Below are 10957 nucleotides of genomic sequence, written 5' to 3' on the forward strand. Positions count from 1 at the left end.
GTTGTTGGAGTAAGTCTAGATATTGCCGTTGTGGAAATGCCTTTGCAGAATCTCGTCAGAATCACACACAACTGCCCACCATTTCCCGGTTTTGGAAAAGAGACCTGCCCCCACCCCCCTTCCATAAATGAAAGGAATGACTCAATGCTCGAAGGCAGTGCGGGCCCTAACACACACAGGCCCTTGCGGCGCGGCGCTCAGGAAAGCTGGAGTGTGGGCCGGGTTTGGAAAGACTAGTGCCGGGCCCATACGACTGGCAGAAAAAGCGTCAGGTGGGCAGCCTGGGAAGGGGTAGGGGCCAGAGGAAGGAGCCCTGCCTAGAGATCCACGAGTGCTAGTCGTGGCCTTGGCAGCGTTGGTCCCTTCATCCTACACACGCCAGCGGGCACCGAGTGTGCAGAGGTGGACAGGCCGGCCCTTGCTCTCGGGGAGCCAGGGCTCTTCTACTGCCCTTGATGACTGCAAACAGTAAGTTTACAGCTGGAAGCCGGGGCTTGGGTGACAGGAGAGGGAAGGGGTGTGTGCGTGTGTGTGTGTGTGTGTGTGTGTAGGGGGGCTCCTTCTCCCTAATCACCCAAGTCTCCCTGAGGGTCAGGTCGTCTCCGCCCCCTCAGCCTCCCTCGCGCAGTGGCGGTGCTGATCCAAACAGATAATCCCCCCGAGAGCGACCCCGCCAAGGTTCTTTCATATGTAAGGTAGTGCATTGTTATTACTTCCCGGCCTCTGGGAGCTATCCACAGGCTCTGTCCGCAGCTTCCCTATTTCCCTCCTTCCGGAAAGATGCAGTGGCCTAGGCGGCCTCCCAGGTTCAAGTCGTCCGGCCTGCATTGGGGTCCGAGTGCTTTGGGGAGGGGGTTAAATGTGTGGATGGGGAAAGCCCACTCAGTGTTATTTCCGACCCCTTCCTGGCCGTAAACACATCAGGAAAATCGCCATCTGGAGGGAGAGCATCTTCTGGGCTCCAAGAATCTATGTCCCTAGAAGTCCAGCTTCCATGTTTTCTTTGACCCTGGTGATCTTCTGGGGAAGGGCCTGGGGCGGCAGCAAAAGGCCGCTCTTCCGCGGAACGAGCCCTGGGTCTTTTCGTTTCTAACTAAAGCACCAAGAGGCCTAATACCCCCGCTCCCCAACACAAACTGTTTTGAAGATAAACCCCAACTAAACGGAAGCACACCGAATCAAGTAATTAATCAGAACCTGAGCTCTGGGAGATGCTAGCACTTAGGACTTGGGCCTTGGGGCGGGAAGGGGGCTCTCCCGCCTCCACCGCCCCCAGCCCCAACGCCCTCCCCTGGGGTCGTCTCGGCCCTTCAGACCCCCTAGCGCGGGACCAAGGAGCCCGAAGCCGGTCGGGCTCGGGTTAGGCCGGGCGCGGCCGCACACCCAGGAGCCACCCAGAGCCGAGGCGCTCCGCCGGCGGGCGCGGCCCCAGGCATTGTTTTCGCAGCCCGCTCAGCCCCACTCGCCGCCAGGGGGCGCCGGGAGCTGCGCTGGAGTCTCCATCGCCGCCACGCGCGGCGTCCCGCTTTGACCTGTCAGGTTCCGAGGCCCGCGGAGCCCCCATCGCACCTGCGCCACCCAACCTCGATCTCATCCTGCGCAGGCTGCGTCTTCCTTCCCCACCTGGAGCCGCGCCCCACTCCCTTTCCATTCAGCCACCCCCCCCCCCCGCTCCCTGCATCCGGCCAAGCGCGTGTCCGCGAGAGAGGCGCGTTCACGAGACCAGATGATTGAGGGGGAACAAGAAAATAACCTCCCACAGAGGCCGGGACGCGAGCAAGGACCTCTGTCTGTGTGAGAGCCGCACGAACGCCGATGCTGGGTGCTGGGTGACAGTCTCGGCGCGCCTCCCCAGCCGGGGTCGCTGTGCCACCGCGAGAGACGCGCGCACGTGGTGCAGCTCCGCGGCGGCGCCTTCGCTCAGCACTCTTCGGCTCTCCTGGCTGGCCCTCGGGCCTACGGGCCTCCTCAGAGCCTTGCCACCTAGCAAAAGTCAACAAAGGCTTTTTCTTTTACAAACCGAGAGCCAGTGCCTACCCCTCCGCCCCTAGTCCATTCAGTACTGGCCCGTTTTAGGAACGGAAACTGTAATCACCCAAACCCGGGATAAGCGGTGGTGGGTGCTCGCTTCTCTAAAGGCTGAAGTATTGAGCCGGGCAATCTGCTTAAAGGGGCTGCCCGTGAGTCCTTGGTGATGGGGTTGGCCATCTTCCCCCCACTCCATACGCCCCCCCCCCTCAGTGAACGAAATCCCACCCAAATGCTGCAGGCCTGAAGAAGAGCCTCAGCCATCCGTGTTCTGGATTTGGCCCCGCTTCCCTGCTTGAGTGTTGCCTGTAGTCAAGGCACTGAAGAATCCCCAGGCACAACCTTCCCGCCAGTGTCGCCAGAACGACTGGGCTGTGCTAGCTACAAGTTTCTGGGCAGGCAGGGCCCTCACTGTCGTGCTCAGAGGTTCAGTCCTGTGGCTGGGGCCTCTAAGCTGGGGGCTGGCGGGCCCTGCATCTGCGGGGTAGGAGCGGAGAGCCGGGGAAATGGCGTCTCCCAGTCCGGCCCGCGAACACTGACTCTTCCGAGGAGTGCGAGCGAGAGGGGGGAGAACCACGGGTACAATATGCCGGTTTCTTGACTCTCAAAACCCAGCACCGTCTACGGAGGGCCAGTCTTCAATTGGAAACAAGCTTCTGAGCCCCCAGATGACGGTACCACTGACCGCCTTTCCTTTCGACTAGAATGCTTGCCTTTCGACGCCCCTTACTAAAACGCACCGCCTCCCGGGAGGCTTTGAGCCTTGATGGCCGGCAAGTCCTGAGTCGGGAGGACACAGGTACAAAGACATGGCGGGTGCAGGCTGGGGAAGCCGCGGGAAGGACGACCCGCGCCGACGCTAAGAGGCTGCACTAACACACTGGCTGAGGGCACCCCGTCTCTTGAAATCCTCACTGCCACCCGACAGGTGGGTGTGGGTATTATCATTTTGCAAGTAAGTAGTCACGGGGACACTGAGACACGAGGGGTTAAGTAACTGGAAGCGGATCACACAGTGAGGTACAGCTGCTGGTATTACGCGTGCCGCCGCTGGGTGCATTCGGCCCGCACGGCCTTTGGGGACGCGTCTAGACCTGTTGGGTGTCTCCAACAGCGTCGTCGCTTGGCTGTCATCCGCGCACAGGCCGGCCGGATGGGTGACGTCACCCCTCGTCCTGGGGCTGGGGACTCGGGCCTTCCCGGCTCCTGGCAGGACCGAGAGGCGCTCTAGCCCCAGCATCTTTCCGTGGGATTCGCGGCAGCCATCTGGGGGCGCCATTTCCCAAAACAGAGGGTCCCTGTAGGGTTGCAATTCGGCTTCCTGCACGCAGTTGAGGTTCTGAGATCTTTTGCGTTTTTAAAAGTTGGCCGTGAGGCTGGCTTTTTTTGGGGGTGGGGGAGACTAGCTTGTTCTTTCGCCTTTGGCCTTCTCTCCGCTCGCGCTCAAGAGCGAGGGCGCGGACTGCGGCTGGACGCGAAGCTTGTCGCCGCACGCGCACGCGGGGCAGGTGCCAGCCGCTTCCCCGCTGCGCACCGCAAGGGAGGCGACGCGGATTTCCGATACCGAGGTCCGGGCCTGCGAAGCGAGAGCCCTTGCCTCGTATTTTAAGAAAACAAGAGTCGATGCGGAGGACCAACAGTTTACCGATTGCTAACCCGAATTCTGGCGCCTCTCTTGCTTCTTTCAGGTTTCAAGGGGCCCGCGGGCCCCCGTTTGGAGCTGAGAAAGCAAACGAAGGGCCTAGGGAGGTTCGGACGCGGTGCCCTCTTCTTGCCAGGAGGGGCGAACTGGCCGAGGAAGGGCGCGCGGGAGGGGCGGCGGAGACCACGCCTTTGGTGCGCGCTGTGTCCGAGCCCTGGCGCAGGGCGCGGGGCGACGGTTCCCTGGGGGTGAAGCGGCAGCTGTCCCCGGGCCTTCCCCGCCGGCCACCTGGCGGAGGAGGCGGCCCCGGAAGAGCTGTAACTGCGCGACTCAGTGTGAGCTCTCTGGTTGGTGGGTCCAAAGCCAGTGTGAACACCTCCCCCCCAGCCAAGTTCCAGAGACCTCTTTTGAACCAAGTACGGGGAGTTTGCTCTTTGAGAAAGGCCTGAAGGCAGTGGATGGATACTTTTAGAGCTCACTAGAATGATTAAAAACAAGCGCTCCAAAATGATAAAAACAAAACAAAAAACAAAACAAAAACCAACCAACCAAACAAAAACCAGTTTCACTCCCAGTGATAATCTACTGGAAAAGATCATTTTCTTGCTCTTCCCCAGCCACATGAGTGTTTTAGTCAAACACCGGTTTGGGATGGATTGAGAAAGATGTTTTATAGTATACTTTCCTTGGGCACATCATGGAGGCTGTCTGTGGTTGGTGCTTTGGGAGAGACTCAGTTCTGTTTCTTTTATTGTTACCTCAATGAGAAAATGGCCCTAGACATTTGGGGAGAAAGAATGGGGCTAGGGCAGGGCATGTCCTACTTGCATCCCTGGACTGCTTCTGCTTCAAAACCAAAACCCAAACCCAAAAACCAAAAACAAAACTCAACCCAGCAAAACACCTGGGGGCAGCTCGGTGACACAGATCTCTCAGAAGGAAATTCCATTTGTTGAGGGTACACGTCCTTTCCAGCAGCCTTTTGTTCACAGCATAAGGTCTCAGATTTGCTGAATCAATAGTAATTTCTTGGTCTTTGGGGTTCAAAGCTTTGAAATTCGTGTCAACTGTGTACACTTAGTTCGTTTGGCACTCTTAATTAAAGAAATATTTATTGAGCACCTCATATGAGGAGGTGCAAGGAGCTCTGCTGGATACTTTTCCTTTCCTCTTCCCCGTCCCTTTCTTTCCAATTTTCCTGTCTCTTTCTGGGGTCCCAGCAGTTTATTGCTCACTGATGTGTTGCAACTGCTGATGAGACTCTTGAAATGAAGCATCTCCTAATTGCTCACATTAGGAAATCCTGAATGGAAATAGCAAAATCCCAAGGCCATTCATAGAGGGCGGTCCAGAAGCCACAGAGTTTCTCTGGGAAGAAAGTCCTGCTCCATTGTCTGATTTGAACAGCAGGGGTCACTGGCTAAGCTGGTGTTTCACTCTGGTGGGAATTTATTGCCATCAGATAAGAACACAAAGTCAATACAATACAGCCTGTTGGCTCTAAAGCAACAGATGGAATCTGTGTTCCTGCACACATGTACACTCTTTCCAGAGACAAATCCCAGAATAAAAAGCCCTTTGTCATTCTTCCTGAACTGACTTTAGGGACACCTTTCCATACTCTGAGTATTCGTTTGGGTCCTTATAATGGTAGATTTTTATGCCGCCCAAACTAAGAAATTGGTCAGATTCATTAAAGTGATTCATCCTTTTATGACAGACTCAGTTTCAGTAAACCACAGGTATTCGCAGCAACAAATAAATCTGTAAATTAGAAAGAACATTTGCTTTTGGTTGATTTAGTTTAACCTGTAATTTCAAACTACAGTATTCAGCATACACAGACTCAGCCCTCTGACTGAGTTCATTGACACTAAACGTTAACAAAGTTTCACTAGTAAGCCTAATATTTCTTAATAGTTTGTAAATCTCCAGTGGTACAGTGGGGAGGGAAATATTGCAGAGAAATGACATTTCCAAATGTTAAATTGGGTTTCTGGTAGGTGGCCAGTCTGTGAAGTGTCTAGTGATCATCTTGGCCATGTTGTCCAGAGCTTTGCTGTTTTCCGTTAGTTTCCTTGAAATCTTAATTAATTAAAGAAATTCATAACAAGTTCTGCCATAGAAGAAAATAAGGAAGAAAAGAGTGCTTTTATGAGTACATTTAACTTATTATTATTGGTACTAGTTCAGAAACATTTTTCCATGTCCAAGTTTGTCTGGATTAGAGCTTCAAAATGAACAAGATTATCTAAGGTTTTCTATTATCAGTTTTTCCCTGGAATAAATACTGAAAACATGTCTTTAATTGCCTTTTGCTTCGTAGTATTAAGTTGAAAACGTTTACTTGTTATGCTAGTTATGGGTCCATTCAGAGGAGTTGAGTGTAGTGGGGATAGAGGGAAGACTGGTGGGGTGGGGAGTGGGAGATCAAGCTTGTTTGTACACAGCCTCAAAACCAGATTTCTTTCATTTGGAAATAATTTTTTCCCCCCCTGACAAGGTGTACTGTTTCCTAGGATATTCTAGTGGTATCTGAAAGACTTGGACAGGTAGTCACGGGACTGATTTCTGTGGAACGTTATCATGTCACCACAGGAAGGACAAATATTCTGCCCTGCTCTTCTCTTTAACCATAGATGATGTAATTAGCAGCCTAATACCTTAAAGAAGGAATTTCTCAAGTTCCTTGGGGTTTAATTCCATCCATCCAATCAAAAGATTATTGGGCCTCTACCATACACTGTGGGGGTTATCAAAAGGTCCTTGCATGTAAGGGGTTTATGGTTTAGTATTTGTAGGTAAAAATAAAATTCCCACTTCTCTGCTCTAGTTTAAAGGTGAAGATGGCACATATGTCTGAGGGTAAAGACTTTTCCCCACTACATTTGGATAAAGGGATTTTTCTCATAGAGCAAAATATGTGTTGCTGGGGAAAGGAATAACAAGGCCTAGGCATTTGCAGATCATGTCTGAGAAACTTAGTTGCTTTTTGAATTGTGATAGAATATAGTCTTTTTATATTCATAAGACTTATTAGAAAGCAATCAGAAAATCCTTCTGTAAAAATCTTGAGAGATCTGTTCTTTGCCCTCATTTAAGACCAGCTTAAACTAACAAAGGGATTAAATTCTGTCTAGTTTATAAATTTACTTTCAGAGAACAATATTCAGTGTCTTAAAAACCCTAAACTGTAATAGATACAGGGGAAGTTCTCATTAACCACCAGATAAATGATGTATTTTTTATGGTTGCATTTCCCAAATCAACAGCAGACAACTGATTAGAAGACTGAAGGCAATGGATTGAAAATTAAATCAAGTTAAATGAAACTTTCATTTTCACTCATGAATTGGTTTCCTCCCCAAAATGTTTCTTTGTTGTTTACAAAAGTAACCCATGTAAAATATTCAGGCAACACAAAATTATAAAGGGGAAAGTGGAAATCTCTTTAATTTTACTGCTTGTATCTACAGAAAAAAGTGAAAAATTGTATTCTTTTAACTTAAGAGAAAATGAATATATAAAGCTTTGTAAAAAGGCAATCAAATGACACATACTATTTGTAACAACTTTTCATGTCAAGAAATGGGGATTATGTCTTAATAAATTACCTCTGAATGTAGTATTTGAACCATATCTAATTTCATGAGTGGATTTTCTGTATTGATGTTTCCTCTCCAGGTTCTTACCGGTTCATAAGTGGTACTGCTTTTGTAGTGGTTGAGTTATGCATATCATGATTAAGATGGGTTTGGGCAAGCACCTCATTGTCCAGATTTCTCCTAACATAGAAGTTTGATCATAATTTCTTCTGGCATTTGGACAGGTTGGCTACAACTCAGAGGCTGTATTTCTTGTATTTCTCAATGTGATATTTCCCATATCAACTTGGTTGAAAAGAGGAATTTTAGATTTGCAATGAAAAAAAAAAAAAAACAATTGAGCTTTTCTCCTTTCCTCTTAACCTCAAAAATGGCGTGGTTAGAATTTGAGAAGGGTTAGCTCTTATTTTTCTGAACCATTTTTTCCCATTCACGTATTTCAAGTATCTCTTTGTGCAGAGGAGAAAGTACTTTGGGAAGCAGAATTTTCTGGTTCTTGGAGAACATACTTGGAAGGCTCATTTCTGCCTACAGTGAGGGTGATTGACAGGGCAGGTGGGGAAATGTTGAGTCCATAGCTGAAGGTTATTGCTCCATGATTTTATGTTGTTTGGGAGAGGAATGTGTTCACACTCAGAAGGGGAGTCTCAGAATAGACCTGACAGACTCACACGAGTAGTGGTCCTTTTGTTCATATACTTGTGCCCATGAGACCTCTGCTAAGGATCTTCATGCTGGCATGAAACAGCTGAAAACTCTTTTGTATATTGTGTCTATCTATGTTCTACTTCCAGAATTAATTTAGCTAAAATAGATTTTTGACTTACAAGATATAATGGGCTGTTTTTTATGTGCAAGGATGATCTGATTGAATATCGATCATTAAGATGTGTACCATCCCTTGCTTTTATAGAGGTAGAGAGCATGTACACAGATTTATGCAATTTATTTTTCCAGTGCTCCTTGTAACCACACACTAGTAATCATTTTTTAAGATGGTCAAGTTAAAATGATGTTTGGCCACTGGCAGAGTAAGTTGACTAGTTTACTCAGAAATTACACATACACCCCTGGCGTTCAGTATGATGCAAATCATGGATAACATATAATACTGTATCAGTCAGAATGGGCTAGGTAACAATCATTACCAAACAATAGAAGTTTGTCTCATACTAATGCAAAGTTTGCTGTGGGTTGGGGGGCCTTCCAAGGCAGCTGTTTTCCCAGCTTAGCATTCCCAGCTCCTTTATTTTATGGTACTTTCATATCAAGATGTGCTCCCATAATCACTTAGCAAGCGGAGAGAGGGCTGGTGAATCCGTTACTAGAAGTTAAATACTTCCATTGGGAAGTGATGCATGTTACTTTCACTCACATTTTGTTGGCCAAAATCAGTAAGAAGTCCACCCCGAACTTCAGAGGGGTAGAATGTGCCATCATGCCCTGTGGCTGGAAAGGAGAAGAATTGGACATTAGGGAACAGTAGTAATGCCTACCACATATATAATACACGTTTCATGTCTAATTCCACGCTTTGTATAGTGCTTAAGCTACTATTGCTGATTCATAATTGTCAAGTAATGAGTAAATACGGTTAAGGTTTATGGATTGATACGCTGTAAGTTGGGGTTAGTGAAAAAAACTGATAACTGGCAAATTATCACCTGAGCCTCTTGTATGGTTATATTTTGATTTGTATCAGAGCAGACTCTGTGTGACACTTAGTTAGGTAATGAGCTGATTCCACTGCAATTGCCACTGGCTTTATCAACAAACATTAGGAAATAAAAATAGTCCACTCCTAGGAGAGCTAGAGAAATATAAAGCTGTTCCCTGGAACTGAGAAACCTGAGCTGATGGGTCCTATACCAGTTCTTCTACATTTCTAATTGGCAATATTAATGAACTTTTATAGGTATTTCCCTTAGAACCACCTATAGGAAATAAGAGCACTACCTGAAGGCCATACTGAAGGAAATATGCTTAAGAATGTGTTTACATTATGTAGCTGAGGAAGAAAGTACTTACAAGCATGTAGCCTGGGAGAGTAAAGCTTTTCTTTTTTAAGAAAGAAAGTGATTTTCTGAATTAATTTCTTTTAATAAAATAAAATCTTTGAGCAAACTGAAATGTGTTGGGGCTATAGCCAGAAATCCACACTGATGGTATATTTTGTATAACATGCATTACTGTTCTTCATGGGTTAGGTTTTTTTTTTTTTAATTTTAAGGTGATCCAGCTACGAAAATATGTTCAATGAAATGTAAATTGCCAAGAAATTAGATAAAGACGGTAGATTGAGGGAAGAAAGATAAAGGAACCCTTTAAGCTATTTTGATGCTCTTGTTTTCCATGGAAGAAGGAATGCCAAAAAGAGGAAGAACATGCTTCAAGACTCCCCGGGGAGGGGAGCCAGAGTCTTTTTTGTCACAGAGGGGCAAATGAAGATTGCAGATGTTTTCTTAGATTCTCTTCTTCAGCATTGTCACAAGCCAAGAAAGCAAATCCTGAGGTTTAACTTGAGATAGGTATTTCTATCTTCTAGGTGATATCAGCTTCTTCCAGGCTGATGGTAAAAACTCACACCACATGGGGTTTGAATCTGACTTCATGGCTTTCTAGCTGTGAGATTCTGGACAAGTTACCTAAACTCTCTGTGCCTCAGTTTTGTCACCAATTGGAATACTAATGCACTGAGTAAGGGTGAAAGGAGTAAAGTACTTAGAAATACAGAGTAAGTACTTTATGTAAGTGCTATGTCTTATTTTTATTCTACTAGGTAGTCATTAGTTCATCATGTCAGCCCAACTCCACCCACAGAAGCTTCCTCTGGAAATTTATCACTTATCATGTAGATGTAACGAAGTGTTAAGAGACTTGCCCAGGTCACAAATAAAGCCCCAAATCACCAGGAGAGTTGGAGTGCCACTCAGCTGTGAAGGACTGGGCCAGAAATGAACTCGCCACTGTCATCCCAGAAAGGGGAAAACAAATCTTACACTTCACGCACATTAAAAAGAAAACTGGTCTCACTAAATTGGAAAAAGATTCAATTATTTAAAAAATGTGTTACTGTCATTGGAATTTGAATTTTAAGTCGAAATTATATTACAACATAGATGACAAGTAGTTGAAATATTAACTGAGGGAAACAGTTTTGGCACTCCAAGAAAAACCCTTGTAATTAATCTTCACTGGTAATCTCCTCAGAGTAACCATTACTAATTAGAAACATGCTTTGTCAAGCCATCCAGATTCTAAGCCTGATGATGGCAGGAGTATATTTTTTTGTACCGCCACAGCCCCAAGACTAAGTGGTATGTTTTGCATGCAGCAAGTGTATAATCGGTGTAGTTTGTTACTACTCTGAGTGAGAGCTAAACATAAAATTATACATTTAAAGCAAACACAGAACAGAAGGAGTTCCTGGAATGAAGCCATTCTCCTTTCCAATCACATGGAGTTGTTGAGAGACAATCCAAGTGGAAAGAGTGAATTTGGTTCTGACAGGGTGAGCCACAACATCTGGAGTCTGGCCCTCCACCCTGGGCCTTGACCATCTCCTTCAAAAACAGTAGACAGATAGAAAGATGTTTTAAACAGCCTAAGAGTGTCACCTTGTAAATTCAACTAGGGCAAAGTGACTAGCGTTTTGCAGATGAGTTCATTCTGAGTGTTATTC

This window comes from Halichoerus grypus, chromosome 3 (genome assembly GCF_964656455.1).
Source record: "Halichoerus grypus chromosome 3, mHalGry1.hap1.1, whole genome shotgun sequence".
NCBI classification, from domain to species: Eukaryota; Metazoa; Chordata; class Mammalia; order Carnivora; family Phocidae; genus Halichoerus; species Halichoerus grypus.